Source organism: Schistocerca nitens, chromosome 3, assembly GCF_023898315.1.
Source record: "Schistocerca nitens isolate TAMUIC-IGC-003100 chromosome 3, iqSchNite1.1, whole genome shotgun sequence".
In the NCBI taxonomy this organism is placed as follows: domain Eukaryota; kingdom Metazoa; phylum Arthropoda; class Insecta; order Orthoptera; family Acrididae; genus Schistocerca; species Schistocerca nitens.
In genome coordinates this window covers 813,443,999-813,465,036 of record NC_064616.1, presented here as the reverse complement: position 1 = coordinate 813,465,036, position 21,038 = coordinate 813,443,999, and the positions used below count along the sequence as shown (strand labels likewise).

At 44.2% G+C, this 21,038-nt stretch overlaps 1 non-coding gene across 1 annotated transcript; it reads right to left on the bottom strand.

Annotated features, from left to right (window-relative positions):
• Positions 1–1,871: 1,871 nt before the first annotated feature.
• Positions 1,872–1,946, bottom strand: Trnat-ugu (transfer RNA threonine (anticodon UGU)). Its single transcript has one exon. It is a non-coding gene; the product is annotated as a tRNA-Thr (tRNA).
• Between the last annotated feature and the right edge of the window lie 19,092 nt (positions 1,947–21,038).

The following is a 21,038-nucleotide window of genomic DNA, read 5'->3' as shown; positions in this document are numbered from 1 at the left end:
ATGTACAGACAAGAGCTACGTTCAACATTAATGGATTAAAGTTAAGTATTCCACCAAGTACCACCTTTTTTCTGAAGTCTAAATTCCTTGTCCTGTTCCAGACCTCACGCCAGCCTGCGTGAGCTTAAACGCGTGATTTTCGGCTTCCTCTTACATTAGTGGGTTGGCCCTCTTGCCAATCCACAACACTCTTCATGCTCGTATTGTGGACGGCTGTGATACAATACGCCATTCTCCAGGGCTGCATGAGCGCTTCAGGGATTCCATGCGACGGAAGGTGGATGCATGTATCCTCGCTAACGGAGGACATTATGAACATTTCCTGTAACAAAGTGTTTGAAGTCACGCTGGTACGTTCTGTTGCTGTGTGTTACCATTCCATGATTAAAGTGATTTGAAGAGAAGTAATAAAATGAGTTCTAACATGGAAAGTAAGCATTTCCGGTCACATGTCCACATAACATATTTTCTTTCTTTGTGTGTGAGGAATGTTTTCTGAAAGTTTGGCCGTACCTTTTTGTAACACCCTGTATGTTTAACTGGTACCTTGAAGAACTGTTGTTTTGTGTATGTATATGTACTCTCAGTTTGTTCAATAAAGATTATAAAAAAGCGATCTAAGGCGCTGCAGTCATGGACTGTGCGGCTGGTCCCGGCGGAGGTTCGAGTCCTCCCTCGGGCATGGGTGTGTGTGTTTGTCCTTAGGATAATTTAGGTTATGTAGTGTGTAAGCTTAGGGACTGATGACCTTAGCAGATTTCACACACATTTGAACATTTTTTTTTTTAAATATTACTGTGAAAGCTAACGATAAGCCGCGTGGGGGGCCTCACTACAAGGTACTACAACACTATGGTCGACTGTTACCAGGAAAGCCTGCGTCTGAAAACTCAGCCGTGAGCGCCACCTAAATTCCTCACGTGCCTCGCACGTTTAGCCCGCCTAGCTAGCTGACCGCCGCAGGCCGTCAAATATTCACAACAGCCTCTCGCCCCGCAGGCCGGCTCCTCTCAGTCCCTTCAGGCCGTCGATAATGTAGGGGTCAACACCAGCGGATTGACCACCCTTTAGAAAGCTCAAGAACATTTGCAGGCTGGTGGATCGCTAACAGCAGTTGAGCTGACAGAACGCGTCGAACGTGTCTACACCTGACAGAACACAATAAAAACTCCTAAACGTTGGGAGCAATTTGAAACGCACATAATTCGCTGAAAAGGTGCCCTAGCGGCAAACTTTTCCCCTTTACATCTTTCATGGTGTGTGCATCGTTGTACACTGCCAGAAAAAAATTAGTACACCCATTTAGAACTTACCGGTACATGAAATGAGTACATTTACAGATGAATAGCACAAGCGACTCCGAGGTACCAGGTATCGGCCCATGCTGAAACACCCACATTAAAACATAGTGTAGCCTCCACTGGCAGCGATGCATGCGCTGACTCACGCATTCAGTCGATCGTACAGGTGGTGAATACTGCCTTGGGGTACGTTATTCCACGTCTGCTCCACCTTTTCACGTAGTTCTGCAAGAGTTATTGGTTGATGAGTCGTATGAGCCACTTCTCGTCTTCTCCTATCCCTTCACGTGCTCGACTGGAGATAAGTCCGAAGATCGAGTTGGCCAGGAAAGTTGCTGCAACTCTTGCGGAGCAGGTTTGGCCGAGCAGTATTGTGGTGGAACAACACATAACTTTATTGATACAAGAACGGCAAAGAAAGGGTCTAACAACATTCAGCAAATTCCGAGCGCTGGTTAGCGTCCCCTCTAGAAACAGCAAAGGTGAACGAGAGTTGAAATGATAGTTAAATAGACACCCTAGCTGCAAACAGGCGTTGATGTACTTCATTGGGGACATGTTGAAAATGTGTGCCCCGACCGGGACTCGAACCCGGGATCTCCTGCTTACATGGCAGACGCTCTATCCATCTGAGCCACCGCGGGCACAGAGGATAGTGCGTCTGCAGGTACTTATCCCTTGCACGCTCCCCGTGAGATCCACATTCCCCACATGTCCACACCACTACATTCGTAGTGCGCCTAATAGATGTTTGCCCATCATACTCATTACTCGTGGCAGATTAATCTACCAAGCCCCGTACGAGTTCGGGCATAGCGTGTAGCTTATCCCACTTCAAATCATACGCCCTGGTGTGGTGTCAGCGTGTCTTCGACAAATGTACTCTACGAGACAGCACTCACCATGTCTACGTCTTACTCGCATACGACCACCACTTGGGTGCAAGCAGATTCTGCTTTCATCGCTGAAGACCACGCACGCCATTCCATCTTCCAAGTGAGACTCTGACGGTACCAGTCGAGCCGTATACATCGATGCTGTGACGTAAGTCGAAGCCGGGCAAGACATATGCGTGTCCGTAGTTCCATCGCTATTAACCGGTTCGCAACAGTTCGTGTTGATACGTCTGTGCTCACAAGCCCTCTTACCTGTGCCATGGTATCTGTGCGATCTCCCACTGCGGGCATATATGCTGCGTGGACGTCCATAACCTTGTGCACAGGTGTGAGAATGCTCACGTGACCACAGATACCATCATCGTTGCACGACTAACGAAGCACGTCCAACTTACATGGCAATTCTTCGAAAGTTCGATCCCGCCACTAGGAAGACCACAACTTGATCCCTTTCAAACTCGTTCGTTGGCAGTAGGAAGCACGAGAGGGTCACGGGGAAATGGTTGCCTGTTTATTTCACACGCTTGTACTACACTACGCCTCCCGGCTGTGAGCAGTCCCTATTAAAGGGTAGACACAGATGGCGCGTTGGTAACTATGCCACTACGCCGTTTGTTGGCGAACGACGTTGAAACCATTATCAGTATATATACTATCCCCTAAATGGCATGAACCGTTGCTATGTCAGGGATGTACATTTCTCACCCTCCTAACAAGCTACGAATTTGGATATTTTCAACATTATCTGAAAAATAGTACTTGCAATGTGTCTTAGCAGCTAAATTTTGACATTGTGTTTCTTTCGGTGTATGCTTCCTGTATAAAAAATTTCAGTGCGTATTTCAACATGCCGGACTGTACCGTTCCCTTGTTAGAATATTGCGCTTTGTAGCGGCTGATTGTAATGTTCTCGCTAGGTGTGGCCCTATCAGAAACAACAGAATTATTTCGACTACACGGTCATAATTATTTAACATATAGTGAACTGTACCAGTGCGAAGCCACGCATTATTCATTTAAGAAAAAATCACCAACATCAGAACTTTTACAAAATTCGAGCTAGGAGCCCCCTTCTCAAGTGCCCTTTACAACCAGTAAGATGCACCGGAGTCCAGCTCAAATGGTCGGACATACGCGGGATACAAGCTGAGAAGTTGATGGAATGATAAGCAAATTCTTTATAGCATCTTAATTTAGTTTCCATGGATTCAACATGTGGAGGTACTGTGTTGCCTTTAGTTAGGTATACCGTTTCTGTAGCAGCATTAACTGAAACGAAGTGTGAAACATAATCTGGCAGAATGAGAAAGAGGTAATGCAATTGATTCTTTTATTATTATTTGTATATGGACCCATTAGGAACAAGCATATTTACTATTTACAGTGAGTCAGTCTCGTCTCTCTCGAGGTCCTTTAATGTGGTTTTTGGATCCATGTACATACTTAATATTGTTCTTTTTTTATTATTTATGTATTTTTCTAACGCAATTGTAGGCTAGGTATAACTCACGTAAGATTAATTAGGTTAAAAAAAACTGTTCAGATACAGTACAGAATACCATGGTACGCATTTGACATGACAAACTTCCGTTAAGCAGTCTATGTGCCAAGCCATAGAGTGAGGAAGTAGCCTCAAAGGGAAAGGCTGGTTGGCTGTTATGTAACGAACCTATGAATCAGTAGAAAGAAACTGTCAGTCAGTCACATATCCAATGACATCCGTGGGGACCCTGCAGAGGAACACGCTATAATCGCAGAGGAGGTCTTAGCGAGTGATTTGCTGTTGCCATCCTTCAACCTGTTATTCCGTGTCACTTACTTCGACATCTATACTCCGCAAGTCACTTAACGGAGAGCGGCGGCGGTTATTTTCGGTAGCATGTAACCTATCTCCTCCCTGTGGTGCTTGGTAAGGTCTACCGTCGGCAGCACTGTGTATGAGCTCTATTTTCTTCGATTTTCTCGTAGTGTTCTATTCAAAAGAGATGTGTGGGTGGACTTAATATCTTTCGTATTTCCTCTCGGAAAGTATGCTCCGGAATACTAACCACATTTAACGTTGATGTTGTTGTGGTCTTCAGTCCTGAGACTGGTTTGATGCAGCTCTCCATGCTACTCTATCCTGTGCAAGCTTCTTCATCTCCCAGTACCTACTGCAACCTACATCCTTCTGAATCTGCTTGGTTTATTCATCTCTTGGTCTCCCTCTACGATTTTTACCCTCCACGCTGCCCTCCAATAATAAATTGGTTATCCCTTGATGCCTCAGAGCATGTCCTACCAACCGATCCCTTCTTCTAGTCAAGTTGTGCCACAAACTTCTCTTCTTCCCAATCCTATTCAATACCTCATCATTAGTTATGTGATCTACCCATCTAATCTTCAGCATTCTTCTGTAGCACCACATTTCGAAAGCTTCTAATCTCTTCTTGTCTAAACTATTTAACGTCATATTCTTCCACTTTTTTATGACAGAACTGCTTTTATTTAAATGTTTGTTGCCATCGATAATAATCTATTAAGAACAAATGTGACATTACTGTACTGTTTGTGATCTAGGTATGCATTTATAAACAAGGACTATTTTTCTTTACTACGTCCGATCGGACTTTCCAGTACTCTCTTCATTGAAGGCAGCCGCCTGCTGTATCCGTCAGTTCGATACACTAGACTGAAGATCGTTGTATGTGCCAAATTTTTGTTCTCATAGCCAGCGGCTCATGTGAGCGAAGAGATGAAAATCAGAGGGAGCCAGGTGCGGGCTGTATCACGGATGATCACACATTTTCCATCAAAAACGCTGTGAGACCGTCTCAGTTGCAGCTGTAGTGGGCGGCCGAGCATTGTCGTGCAGAATGCTTGGACATATTCTCAGTTCGAATGCAATAAATTTTCTTGGAAGGGAGATGCTTATGATCACAAATCAGCACGGTTTTAGAGAGCTTCGCTTGTGGTAAACTCAGCTAGCACTTTTCTCACATGACGTACTGAAAACTATGGGTGAAGGGCAACAGGCAGGTTCCATATTTCTAGGTTCCCGGAAATCATTTGACACGGCGGCCACTGCAGACTGTTAACTAAGGTGCGAGCATATGGAATAGGTTCAGAGACGTGTGAGTGGCTCGAAGACTTCTTAAGTAATAAAACCCAGTACGTAAGCCTCGACAGCGAATGTTCGCCAGTGACAAAGGTATCGTCAGGAGTGGCCCAGGGAAGTGTGAGAGAACCGCTATTACTTTCCATGTAAATAAATGACCTGGTTGACAGGGTGGGCAGCAGTGTGCAGCTGTTTACTGATGATGCTCTAAATGTAGAAAAATATAAGTTAATGTGTATGTGTAGGGAAAACAAACCTGTAATGTTCCGATACAGCATTAGTAGCGTCCTGGTTGACACATTCACGTCGTTTAAATTCTGGGCGTAACGTAGCAAAGCGATATGAAATGGAACTAGCATGTGAAGGATGATGTTGACTTCTATTTATTGGGGAAGTGTGGTTCATCTGCAGAAGTGACCGCATATAGGACGCTAGTGCGAACTGTTCTTTAGTACAGCTCAGGCGTTTGGGATCCGTGCCAGGTCGGATTAAAGGAAGACATCGAAGGAATTCAGAGGCGGGCTGCTAGATTTGTTACCGGTAGATTCGAGCAACACCCAAGGGTTACGGAAATGCTTCGGAACTCAAACGGAAATCCATGGAGGGAAGGCGACGTTCTTTATGAAAAACGGTATTGAGAAAATTTAGAGAACCGGCATTTGAAAGTGACTGTAGAACGATTCTACTGCCGTCAACATCTACTTCACGTTAGAACTACGAAGACAGGATACGAGGAATTTGGGCTCATACGGAGGTTTCTAGACAGTCGTTTTTCTATCGCTCTATTTGCAGTCAAACAGGAAAGGATGTGACTGGTAGTGGTACAGGGTACCTTTCGACACGCACCGTGGGGTGGCTTCCGGAGTATGTATGTATTTGTATGTGTACAGTATATGTAGTGTCTGATAACAATATTATCTTCGCTTGTTCTAGATTGCCCTGCGTAGACACTATTTTCGAATCGCCTGATGGTTCAAATGGCTCTGAGCACTATGGGACTTAACTTCTAAGGTCATCAGTCCCCTAGAACTTAGAACTACTTAAACCTAACTAACCTAAGAACATCACACACATCCATGCCCGAGGCAGGATTCGAACCTGCGACCGTAGCGGTCGCGCGGTTCCAGACTGTAGCGCCTAGAACCGCTCGGCCAATCTGGCCGGCAATCGCCTGATGCCACTAGCGAACAAGATCACCGGTTGACACTCACTTCTTCCCTCAATTGCCTCCATCATGAACATCTGTACGCCCTGCTTCAAAGTTTCTGCACCATTGCCACACTCTGCTGCCACACACGATAGTTACGTTATGAGCTTCACGATATGAAGTGGAACCCCTCCGAATGAAGAAATCGAATGAGGGCACATACTTCACACTTGTCAGGAGACTCTATTGTTCTGGGAACCTTTACATACTCTCTCAAAACTGAAAAGTTGCGACGTGACTCAATCGACGTGCATCCTAGAGACACTGCGTAACACATGTGTCCAAAGCTTCACAAGGTCTGAACTGTGGTTTCTGTTTCATGACTGATCGGACCTTGAAAAAACATTTTGTAACGAAATAGATTATTCGTTATAATGTAGTATCGAATCGAAGTAAGTTAATTTAATTTCATTTGTACATCACAAATGAAATTAGATCACCTCCCGCATGAACCATGGACCTTGCCGTTGGTGGGGAGGCTTGCGTGCCTCAGCGATACAGATAGCCGTACCGTAGGTGCAACCACAACGGAGGAGTATCTGTTGAGAGGCCAGACAAACGTGTGGTTCCTGAAGAGGGGTGGCAGCCTTTTCGGTAGTTGCAGGGGCAACAATCTGGATGATTGAGTGATCTGACCTTGTAAAATTAACCAAAACGCCCTTGCTGTGCTGGTACTGCGAACGGCGGAAAGCAAGGGGAAACTACAGCAGTAATTTTTCCGGAGGGAAGCAGCTTGTAGATCACTGTTTCACACCTGAGGGATTTATTTTGTTTTCAAATTAAACTTTTAACAGTCAGTCAAATAACGCTGGGAAGCACTACTTCGTTTTCTTTGGCATGCTTTTATCCGACGTTGACGCGCAGCACTTGAGGATACGACAAAAGAGTCAAATCAAATGTTCAAATGAGTGTGAAATCTTATGGGACTTAACTGCTTAGGTCATCAGTTCCTAAGCTTACACACTACTTAACCTAAATTATGCTAAGGACAAACACACACACCCATGCCCGAGGGAGGACTCGAACCTCCGCCGGGACCAGCCGCACAGTCCATGACTGCAGCGCCCCTAGACCGCTCGGCTAATCCCGCGCGGCGATAACAGAGTCGTTGTGGGCAATGTTAAAGTGTATTCGATGTTTGCAGTGCTCAGTTAAAATGAAAATATTTGTGTGATGAAACTGCAATAAGGCTGGAGTGGAAGTGATGCTATAATATGTGTGTAAGTGGTTCGAGCAAATAGTTGTCTAGGATGAAAGATTTTTACGGGCATAATTTACGGCGAAACAATAGCGTCACTGAAGAATCAAGAACAATGGCTCACGGAGTCGTCATGCCAAGCCATCTTTGTCTGTGTTAATGGAGACGCGAAGAAACAGCGTAACAGTTTTTCGATATCAGAATTCACGTCTGCGCTTCTGCTCCAGGGTAAGAACATTCAGTTTTACTCTTGTATCCAGAAATGTTTGAAGAGTAGCAGTCATATCAGTGAAGGTGTGAAACATAGGATTTGGAACAACGTAGTTTTTAATTGTTGGTAGTCATTTGTATTAATGTTACTCATAAACATTTCTTATACAGTTTCTTTTGTCACTTGAAAAACATTTGTTAATTATTCATCACCGGTTTGTCTACGTGTTCATTTGTAACTACAATGTTAATATTTCATTTACTTAAAAAGTGATTACTTACGGTCTCAGCCACTAATGAGACTGTTTGTTTTGAATGGTTGCGTATCGCGCTGCCACGGTCAATTCTGACTTGTTTTCATTTTCAAGTCTAACGTAAAGTCCGAGTTATATGAATGTTACTATTTATTTCAAAATTGTTTTTCAAAGTTCCAGCAAGTTCTTATGAACGTGCTTGCATCAACCTCGTTTTCAAATGAATTTGCCACGCAAAAACAAAAGCTTTTAATAATATTTTTCAGCTAATCACAAAAGTAAAATACAGAACTTGTCCCTTCAGGACTGGTGACCGATATCATTTAGTATTAGTACTGATATTCATTTTCGGATAGAAATGTTGACGGTAAGTTCGTAACTACTCCCAGGCCAGAGATGATTCCATCCATGCTCTGTTGTTCGGTGGATACTGCAAAGTTGTCAGAACGAAAACTGTAGTGGGCAGTGAAAAGAAAAAAATTGATCGCATGTTGTTGGAATATCCGAATCCTAATAACATGCACCCAGCACTTTGGAACATAAATGATATTTTGGCAACAGTTTAGATCGATATCCAAACACGTTTACAGTTTGTCAAAGTTGTTGTTAGAAACGTGCATTTTAAAATCATTAGCAAATTCTAATTCCAAATGCATAGTGACAACAGTTAAGCTTTACCTTGACGGTTTGTCGCGAGTGTAAATATTCCTATGCCTGATGGAATGAAGGTCGCTTGGCAAGGCCACGAGAAACGCAGCCTTGAAAAAAGAAGATGGGATGAAGAAGATCTTTGTTACGAAATGTTTGACAGTAGAAAATAGCAGATAAGGTTACACAAGATCTGTCCGTGATACACGGTTCCCTTTTTGATGTCTACCAGCGGAGTTTGTTGCGAATCTCCGTAACATCCTCGCTCTTACTAAGCGAATAAATGCTGAAACGCTCCGCTCTTCATTAAAAGTTCTGTGTCTATATTCATCCAGCTTGACCGAGGTCCCAAACAGTGTGGTAATAGAGCACGATCATGAGAACGAGTGATGTGTAAGCCATTTCCTTCATGAATGACTTACATTTCTTTGAGCTTCTTCCAATTAATCTCAACCTGGCATTTACTTTTCCTGCTATTAGTTTTATGTGCGCATTCCGTTTTAGACAGCTCGAGACAGCTAATGCTAGATTTTTTACGGTTGCCACTGTTTCATGTGATTTATGATGGAGTGGGTAGTTGAAAAGAAACAAAACTCTTGACACATTCATATTAAATGCTTTACCTTCGCTGTCATTCCCTACAATAATTGTCCATATTGTCATAATCATCGTACCCTTGGCTAAAATATTGTTGTGTTCCAACTTCCTCACAGATCACATCACTGTCTGTGAACACGTTCGCGGAGCTTATGACGTTATTTACTAGACCAGTTACATGTAATATAAACGGTGACGAACTAATAACATTCACTTGGGCTTATCTTGAAGTAAGCCGGCCGCCGTGGACGTGCGGTTAAAGGCGCTGCAGTCTGGAACCGCAAGACCGCTACGGTCGCAGGTTCGAATCCTGCCTCGGGCATGGATGTTTGTGATGTCCTTAGGTTAGTTAGGTTTAACTAGTTCTAAGTTCTAGGGGACTAATGATCTCAGCAGTTGAGTCCCATAGTGCTCAGAGCCATTTTATCTTGAATTAATTTTTACATCTTTTGATTTCGTCACACTACGGAAGAACTGTTGAAACATATCTTCTAGGAAGTCCTCAGTGGAATCGTGTATGTCATCAACCGCTCGTCACTTTCGTGTTTTATTCACTAAACGAGAACTGGAAATTATCGACCACTTTTGGGAAACCAAGGAAAAGGACGTCAACACTGGCGCCGTTGCCTACGTCACTCTGGATGTCATGAACGAATCAGAGGGAACTGAGAAAGGTTACACATCTTGCATATATGGTTCTCGGGCGAGACGTCGGATGTTATAGTGAAAACTCCACAATATTTCGTCAGCGCAACTGGCCGACATCTTCAGGTGCGACGAACACACTGCTAAGGCAGCACCAGGGCCTCCTATTTATGCCAGTTTTAGGCAGGAAGTGCGCATGCGTGGAGGCGCCAAATTCGATGGCAAATTGCGACGATATCAACTGATAGCTGGAAGGACAGTAACGCCACCTACAGGATGAAGGACCAATATGTGGACGACACCTTTGTTATCTGGCCTCACGGCATTGCATCGCTGAATGTTTTTCTTGAGCATCTTAACTCGCTTCATCCCAACATCAAGTTCACGATGGAGATGGAGAAAAACGGCGAACTTCCATTCCTGGACGTGTTGGTACGGAGAAAAGAAGATGGCACATTAGGTCACGCAGTATACCGTAAACCAACGCACACGGACTTATACTTACAGGCCACCAGCTGTCACCATCCTTCGCAACGAAGTGGCGTAATGAGGAAGTTGGTCCACAGAGCACGAGCCATATCAGACTCAGACAGCTTATCCAATGAGCTACTCCATCTGTGTACCATTTTCCAACAAAATGGATATTCCGAACGGGAGATTCGCCGTGTCTTACAACCAAAGCGGGTTACCCAACGTGAGGAAGTGGAAGAAGGCGAAGAACAGAGGGGAATGGTCATATTGCCATACATCGGCGGTGTCTCTTCAAAAATAGGGAGACTATTGAAGAGGCATAAAGTTAAATGTGTTTTTCGTCCGCCAGCAAAACTCAGAGCTCTCTTGGGCTCATCTAAGGACAGCCTTGGCCTAAGAAGGCCCGGTGTTTACGAGATTCCTTGTAGCTGCGGCATGTCGTACATCGGACAAACTTGTCGCACTGTGGAAGAGAGATGCACTGAACACCGACGCTACACTCGTCTGGAGCAACCAGAAAAGTCTGCAGTGGCCGAGCATTGTCTCAGTACAGGACATTCTATGAATTATCAACATACAAAAATTCTCGCATCGACGAGTTCGTACTGGGACAGTGTTATTAAGGAAGCAGTGGAAATACGTAGCTCGACGAATCTTGTAAACAGAGACACGGGCTTTCAGCTTAGTTCAGCATGGGATCCTGCACTGGCCATATTGAAGTCGCTTCGAGCAGAGAGGAATACTATTGGTCATAAGACGGACGACGATTCGCCAGCAACATAAATATTCTGTTGACAACGGGAGGATAATCAAGGCGCCTACGTGGACGCGCAGTTTTGCTTGCGGCTTCCGACAGAGGTCGCTGGGGCGGCCGATGGCAGCACAGAGTAACAACGGCAGCCTCCGCCCTTGCGGCTTCCGACAGAGGTCGCTGGGGCTGCCGATGGCAGTGCAGAGCAGCGGCGGCAGCCTCCGCTCGTGCGCCGAAGTATTTGGTCCTTCATCCTGTAGGTGGCGTTACTGTCCTTCCAGCTATCAGTTGATATCGTCGCTATTGGCCATCGAATTTGGCGCCTCCACGCATGCGCACTTCCTGCCTAAAACTGGCATAAATAGGGGGCCCTGGTGCTGCCTTAGCAGTGTGTTCGTCGCACCTGAAGATGTCGGCCAGTTGCGCTGACGAAATATTGTGGAGTTTTCACTATAACATCCGACGTCTCGCCCGAGAACCATACATGCAACATGTCCGTCGGGAAAGCCTCAAGCAACACAGGTTACACATCTGTTTGCAGAATCTATGTTTACTTTTAGACGGGTGATTGTCGTTTCCAAAGAGTTCATAATGCGCGAATATAAAACTTGTTCCATAATTCAGCAATAGACTGTCGTTCTTTCGCATAGCCCGTATAGAGTCTTACATGTATTTGGTCAGGTCCAGATGTCTTTCCGGTACTGACCAGTTTCATTTTATATTCTCCTTCGCGTTCACTTATCTCAATACCTGCAGTTACCGCGTTGGTACGATGACTGCAAGGAGAAAATATGTTAAGGTTTTCCACGGTGAAATACTTCCTGTAGGCTGAATTAATTACTTCAACCTTTTCTGTGGTCGGCCGCTGTGACCGAGTGGTTCTAGGGGTTGTCAGTCCGGAACCGCGCTGCTGTTACGGTCGCAGGTTCGACTCCTGCCTCGGGCATGGATGTGTGCGATGTCCTTCGGTTAGTTAGGTTTAAGTAGTTCTAAGTCTAGGGGACTGATGACCTCAGATGTTAAGTCTCTTAGTGCTTAGAGCCATTGAACCTTTTCTTTGTCATCTTCCGTTGTAGAGCCAATTTGATCACTGAGAGAGTAACAGGATGACTTCAATCCACTCGCTGATTTTACATAACTTTAGCAATATTTCTTAGATTTTTTCGCCAAATCAGTTGGACAAATTTTGCTTTCGAATTCACTGAACGGTTCTCACATTGTTCTCGTTATCGTGTGGATGGCTGTGAGGAGTGCTTGTTCAGTGAAGAATGTATTGTCATAGGGGAATAGGACGGAGAGAGTGAAACCGGGTGGAGAAACATGATCAACTCCTCTAGAAGGTCAATAAAACGACCTCCCAGCTTAACGTCCCAAATGATGCACATATCACTGTCTACAGTGCCACATGCCTTCACTTCTTGAGACACCGCCTGGAGTTTAATCCATGACATTGATGCGGAGCACGGCGATCAGGAGCTGTACGTAACCACACTGACCAAATACTCGAATTAAGAATGTCATTCTCTGTCACGATCCGAACCGTAACTTCAAATCCGAGAGCCCTGTATAAAGTCGCAGTCAGACACTGCACGTGCCACAAGTTTCTAGCAAGCAAGGAGGATCTGTTTTCCTTCGACTGTAGCCACGATATGGGACAGAAACCGCCAGTTTCTTACAGTAGTTTTCATGTGTAGTCAAATTATCTCTACAACACGTAAGGTGTGATTTACCACGAACACCTTTATCCGGTAGTGGTTTTTGAATATCCTAAGCAAAAGCAATATAAATAACAATAAGTTCTCATTTTGTGCTTAAAGATATGCCCTGTAACGTATCAAAAGGTTTATGGTAACAAATACATGAAGGGAAATTAATCGTCAAATGAAACAAATTTTTTGCTACCTAATTACCGGTGGACGAGCACACAATCATGTAGAAATTTAATAGCTCACTTGCTAACCTAGTTGTCGGCTTTTGAGCTGTTGCATTGTGCCCTAATGAAATGCTTAAATATCGAAAGGCCAGCCCAAGTAACAGTTGATGAATAAGTTGAAAACCACAAATGAATGTGTTGGTATTAAACGAGAAGATACACGGACAGTTTGTTAGGACAAGGATGTAAGGTGATACTTATATTGAAGTTTTAGACAGTATAGATAAACAAGCTGTATAGAATCGTGGCTCACAGACGAAAATACGCCGAAGCGGCAAAGAAACTGGTATGGGCATGCGCATTCAAATACAGAGATATATAAACAGGCAGAAGACGGCACTGCAGTCGGCAACGCCGATATAAAACAAGTGTCTGTCGCAGTTATTAGATGTGTTACTGCTGCTACAACGGCAGGTTATCAAGATTTAAGTGAGTTTGAAAGTGGTGCTATACCCGGTGCACGAGCGATAGGACACACCATCTCCGAGGTAGCGATGAAGTGGGGATTTTCCCGTACGACCATTTCACGAGTGTACCGTGAATATCAGGAACCTGGTAAAACATCAAATCTCCGACACTGCTGCGGCCGGGGAAAGATCTTGCAAGAACGGTTCCAACGACGACTGAAGAGATTCGTTCAAGGTGACAGAAGTGTAACCCTTCCGCAGAATGCTGCAGATTTCAATGCCAGGCCATCAAAAAGTGTCAGCGTGTGAACTATTCAACGAAACATCATCGATACGGGCTTTCGGAGCCGAAGGCCCATTTGTGTAACACTGATGAATGCAAGACACAAAGCTTCACGTCTTACCTGGGCTCGTCAACATTGACATTGCACTGTTGATGACTGGAAACATGCTGCCTGGTCGGACGAGTCTCGTTTGAAATTGTATCAAGCGAATGGATGTGAAGGGGCATGGAGAAAGCCTCATGAATCCATGGACGCTGCATATCAGCAGGGGACTGTTCAAGCTAGTGAAGGTTCTGTAATGGTGTGGGACGCGTGCAGTTGGAGTGATCTGGGACCCCTGATACGTCTAGATACTACTATACCACGTGACACGTAAGTAAGCATCCTGTCTGATCACCTGCATCGACTCATGTCCATTGTGCCTTCCGACGGACTGGGTCTATTCCAGGAGGACAATGCGATACCCCACACGCTCAGAATTGTCAGTTTCGTCAAGCACTACTTCAGACATTAGTCAAGTCCATGACACCTCGTGTTGCGGCACTTCTACGTGCTCGCGGTGTCCTACACAATATTAGGCAGGTGTACCAGTTTCATTCACTCTTCAATGTATGTACACAGTGAAACAATATAACTGAAATATTGGAGCTATCACAGCAAGCAGGTTGTACACATGCAACGCTCAAATTGTGCCATTGTCATTGTGCAGTGCACATGATCTCCAACCCCAAGAAATTTCCCATATTTAACCGTTCATTGAGGTCTATGTAAATAACTAATGAATCAATAACGTTCAGAATTAAAAGTATATATTAGCACACTATGATTACACTTTACCAAATTGCTAACTGTTACACTGAAGTGACTAACTCCAAACTAACTGCACATCATGCCATCACTCAATACAAACGCGGTGCAGAGGCTGCACATGACCTTACTATCCTACCCCACCAAGAGCAACGCCTAAAAGCCCCAGAAACCTATTGCACTTTCTTCTTCTCAACTCTGTCGCGTAACTTACTATTTTGGTCAAAAGAGTATCTACATGCCTAATCACTATTATCTGATACGCACCCCCTTTTTCCTTTTTTACAGACGTTAGGTATTCCAAATATATACATTACATACGATTGAACAGTTGCACATCGGTATCATTTCATGACAGTTAACTTGAAGTTACATTTCGTACATCGCATAACCAGAAGCCTAAACACTAGTCAAATGTGCTGATTTCTTTTCTCTTGTTGATTGGTTAATTCGGGGAAGGGGAGCTAACAGCGATGTCATCGGTCCCATCGGGTTAGGGAAGGATGGGGAAGGAAGTCGGCTGTTCCATTTCAACGGAACCGTACTGTCATTAGCCTGAAGCGATTTAGGGAAGTCACCGAAAACCAAAATCAGGACGGCCGGACGAGGGTTTGAACCGTCGCCTCACGAATGGGAGCCCAGTGTACTAACCACTGCGCCACCTCGCTCAGTCTCATTTTTCTTGTCAGTTTAACACTACGTTAATTAACTTTCTTAGAAATATTAATTCACAAATTTCTTATTAAAGAAACACAGAAAAGTAAAAACTGCAGAACAAACAATTCATTTAGAGGTTAACCTTTCCATGTAACTTCCGACAGCATTTTTTTACACTCAATAAAAATAATTCAGTTTTTTATGTATAACAATCCGTTTTGTCTTTTTGTAGGTATATGAAATGTGCCCATTTTCTAACTGACTTCAATATATTTTCTTTGGTTTATCACATGTATGTGTAATCTATCTGTTTTATTTTTTTGTTGTTGTTATAAACAATTTTACTCATAAATATCAAAAACTGGTTTTGGTATAAATTTGGAACTAATTTTATTCAACTCTTCTCTTTATTATGGTTTCAATGGTCTCATAACATTTTTGAAGATTGACAGATAATGATTTTAGTGTTATGACTAAGTACAGCTTTTGACGCAGTCAGAATCTTGCCTTGCTACATAGCATCCACAACGACACGGCGGTTCAGTTACACCCCTGGCACCCCACAACGAAATCCAAGCGGCTTCTACGACTGGGCAGTTAGACACCTACGTACCTCCTCGCTTGGCTCGTTGCAGCACCTCAGACCTCTGGATGGCTCCTCCTCCCCTGCCTGGCCTATCCACTACACCGCAACTTGGCATCCATATACCCCTCAACAAAAGCTTCCATTCTTAAACCAGTTTATGTAGATGTCCTATTGCTTGTAACATCACAGACTTGTGCTCGTGGGAGAACTCATTCGCCTAAGTCTCTTTATCATCTCGTGTTTCCTTCCCATTATTATAAAAACGACTATCGCGTTATTGAACAGGAAAGTATTTCACGAACGTGGAATAGCAATCCGAACTTTCATAACAGATTTTTAGTTTGAATAATCAGATAAATACTTCTGGAGTAATGTGATGTATTTTACTGTTCTTCTTTCAGTCACTCATTGCTCCACCTCTGTCAACGATTCGTTTATGTGCGAAGTGCTAAGTTGGACTGCGGTTAGAGGTTATTGTTAAACTGTAGTTCTTCCTGTAAATAGCCGGGAAGTCAATACAAACGTCGTAGGACGTAAAGGGCATACGATTTCCAATGTGACGATAGGTAGTAAGGTAGAAAACCTTTTTTTGAGTGAACCTTCCTGTTCAGCTCACCTTAGTGGCATTGACTGTTATGAGGTAAACAAGTACCAGCATATCCTTTAGAATAATTTTAAATTCATCGCAAAGGAACGTACAAACTGCACCAAAATTTTTGCATAACACAATAAGCTTGTAGTATTGTTAGGTATACGCATATATGCTATCTAATCTAATGCAGATTTCAGAACCAAGTACTAATGTCAACAGCACAGTCGTCAGTAAGAAATAACACTCCTCACTAGAAGCGCATGCAGTCAGTGCTGTAGCGTTCCAGTTAAGGGAGGAGTAGCTATGAGGCGAGATGGTGGAAGCGGATGACACAGGCGAGGTGGGAACACGCGAGGCAGCAGAGAAGGGTGGCTGCAAAGTTAACAAGTTCTTTATTAAAGAGTCTGCGCTGTGTATAACACCGGCTCAGAGGCCGGCTGGCCGCTGAGCTCTGCTGGCTGCCTGCTTGCACATCCAACAGTGCTAACGTCTCTACCGTGCGTCGGCAACCTCTTCATGTATGACCGCAGCGAGAATTCCGCGCCAGCTCGTGTGTAGTCGACTGTCGCGTATCTGCTGTGGCCCCAGGCAGCGCCTCGGCTGCGTCACAGCAGCGGAAGCGTACCGTGACGAGGCGCTGGTAGTGCGATGGCTGGCGTGTACGGGGAGTGACCCGCTACCCCAGTGGGCAGGAGTCGGAATTGCTGAGTTACACCTGGATTTGCCTGCTGCACAATAGCATTAATTCTTGGAGGCACTTAGTGTGTAAACCTGTTGCCCCATCGTCGCCTTGACGCGGTGGCTTTTACCGGCACTTCCATGTAGCCTGGCAGAGTCCCTTGTCTTGGTAGAGCTACAAGACTGAGAATGATTTCGTTCCGAAATTTTTGATACTTAGAATCTGCATTAGCACGATTGTTGTGCGTATGCGCCACAAGTTACATATCCTAAAACACCACTGCCACTGCCAGTGTAGAAATCTGCCTTGTCCCTTCCTGCACGAGTTTGTGCCATCCCAAATGGCTCTGAGCACTATGGGACTCAACTGCTGTGGTCATAAGTCCCCTAGAACTTAGAACTACTTAAACATAACTAACCTAAGGACAGCACACAACACCCAGCCATCACGAGGCAGAGAAAATCCCTGACCCCGCCGGGAATCGAACCCGGGAACCCGGGCGTGGGAAGCGAGAACGCTACCGCACGACCACGAGATGCGGGCGTGCCATCCCACAGAGCCCACTTTTTCAGCAATCTAACCTAACTCCAACACTGGGTCAGCCTTGTTAAAATATAGCAATGACAACACCCCACATGTTGTCAGTGCTACTGCAAAACGCTGCTCAGTCTGACACAATTACGCATGCCCATATGAGCTCGATGCACTGCAGTGCACAAGGAGCTGAACGGCCTGCCTCAGATGAGGGTTCCTGTTGCTTTAGCGTGAACCACAACTCCACCAACGAATTTTCACAGGTGGTACCATGTACAAAGACAAGAATAGTAATTCTAACGAACGTGGACTCAGAAGCATGAGCACTTATCCAATACAAGAGAAGTGCTTCAAACCAGTGAAGATGAACAGGTACTCATACCTCTTAACGTATGCATTTCAGAGTACATCTTTACTAAACATTTTTGCCTGTTTTTGTCTATACTGCCACCTCTGAAATTTTGTAGCTGAGTTATGGTTCACCCTGCATATACATACTATACTTTTCCCTGCCAGCGTAGGTCGTTAACGAATGATACTGTGATGGTGTTAGATTTGGTGATACGCCCCTTCGAATCATGGTGGTGAAGAGTTTTCGCTCCCAGCGCTGTGCTGACAAAGGGATGAGTGGAAGTGACCTGAAGTTCTAGGTCACCACTCCTTACACCAATGTAATACATGAGAGCCTCTATGCAGTGTTTCATGGAGTGAGGGCAAGAGACACTGTTGATGGCGGTCTGTCCCTCAAATGGGGATGCTAAGCTCGCCGGTACCCATGACGCTGTTCGAAGGTGTAGGCTATGCACCAGCACCAGTTTCATCCCCTCCCTTCCCTTCATCCATTACAACACGTACCCAACACTGCACTGTACCAACACTTATCACAGTCATCCCAGCAACAAGACACACATACGACACTTCATAACAGGTTGGGGGAAGACAATGGTAAACCATTTCCACATGGATGTTGCCTAGAATAGTAAGCATTAATTCTGCGTCTGCTTCTCTCATTCTCCGAATAAGGGACTACTTTCACATTAGGTGTCTTGCAGCAAATTCTAATATTTTGTAAGTGGGGTAAATGTACCAAAGAGTGCACAGTCAAAAAGAGAGCCCAGCTTGTGTTCCTGACTGCTGACTAAACTGATCAGCTCGCCACTAACGTAGTTGTATTCAGAGTGGTATCAGGAACATCTTGTAGAAGCTGTGTGAAGATATCCTGCATTTCAGTAGTGGAATATGTAAGAATCACTTTTCAACTTCCTTAATGTAGTTTTGTTACTCTTTTGTATAAGGTATACAATCGTGCCAATCAGATTTAAGTTGTCCTTGGTTTTCCTTAATCACTGAAGAAAAATGCCAGGAAGATTCCTTTGAAAACGACACGACCTATTTTCTTCTCCATCTGAGCTTGCGCATAATCTCTCGTAGTCGACAAGTCGTTGAACCCAGACCTTCTATCGTTTTACTGGCATAATTAAAATAAGGCTCTACTTCACGTGAAATTCTGTTTCGACATATGTAGTGTCTTTCATAGTTACAGGGCACGTAGTGTCTCGTTTTTCCGGAAGGAAGCAGGATGAGGGCGTAACATCCGGTCGACAACGAGGTCATTAGTGATGGTCCTCTGTCCATCACTTCCTGCTCCTGACCACGAGTCTATCTTGTTTGACTCCTTCTCATGTTTAGTACAGTCCATCGACTCAGGTTGTTGACATAGATATTATAGTAATTTATGAAATATAAAGTCTTTCAGGAATGGTATCTTGAAAATTCAATAGTTTTACGAACAAAATAATCGTCTTAACATAAGCATCGGCTTCGGTAAACAGAAATACAGCGAATAAAACGTCAATTTAGCACGTTATATCAGTACTGTCTGATGGTAGACATCTCAGTTTACTCTACAGTTTCCTGATTATCACAGTCTGTGGCACTTACGCAACGTTATATAATTTCAATACAGAGTTGAATTCACGTTTATAGCTGTAAGTATGAGAAGAGATATGCTGGTTGTTAGTGTACTGCAGGGTTGAGATTTGGGTTACACCTAATTTGAGAAAAATGTCCCCTCCTATTCACATACTGCACGTTTCTGTAGTGGCTGAGATCGGGTTTTTCTTTAACATCTCGCCGATAACGTGTCTCTTTCTAGGACATAGTGGTAGGACTCGAAAGAAGAACTTAAGAGACATGCCCATCGCTGATTTTCGGTCGGTGTTATTTGGTATCGTAGGCAAACAGTTATTGACGGAGTAATATGTATAATTAGTAATATTGATGGGTGCGTGACATGTTCGCATTTGAGCATAAGCTTTATAAAGTGTGTGTGTTTTTGGAAAGGAGATGACTATGCCCTGTTGTAGGGAAGGTAAGGATTTGACTTGGAGTACTGTGATAGCAAAGGGGGAAGTACGTCCGGTTGTAAGGATAGTACAGCTACTTCCAGAGCCACTGCCGACAAGAGGGTGTATTTCCGATACTTCGCTCATTCTCGAACGCCGCTCAATTGAGAGCGCGATCGTAACATTTAATTCTAAGTATAATGATAAACATGATAAACATATATGTGACCGGTTTTCCGGAATGATTCCATGTATGCAAAGTCCGTGGTGGTAACGATTGACGTTTGCTGTTAACAGCAGCATCCGTGAGAATGCAGAGGCCTGTTGGATTGTAGGAATGTATATGAGTGAACTTTGCCCTTGTCTAGACGACCATATAGCGAACTAATACTTAGTATGTGTTGGGCGGCTTTCGTGATCAAGTGAAACTTTGAGAAGATGGTATGATTTCGATGGAGTGTTATTCCCTCCGAAGTAAGCCGGCCGGGGTGGCCGAGCGGTTCTAGGCGCTTCAGTCTGGAATCGCGCGACCACTACGGTCGCAGGTTCGAATCCTGCCTCGGGCATGGATGTGTGTGATGTCCTTGGATTAGTTAGATTTAAGTATTTCTAAGTTCTAGGGGACTGATGACCTCAGAAGTTAAGTCCCATAGTGCTGAGAGCCATTTGAACCTTTTTTTTTTTTTTTTTTTTTTTTTTTTTTTTTTTTTTTTTGCTGAGAGCCATTTTTGAACCTCCGAAGTAAATTGTTCGGTTGACTGTTTGTGCATATTTCGCGTGTTTATTTAGTTGAGACAAGTTCGAATGTGGTGTGTGGGAGACACCTTTGCCTTTTCTCTAGAGACGGGAAAGACCTTAGTTGACTTGTAAACTATATGGATGATTTGGGATCTGTCACATGATAGACTTAGGTATTCGAGAGTGGAAATGTCAGTTTCC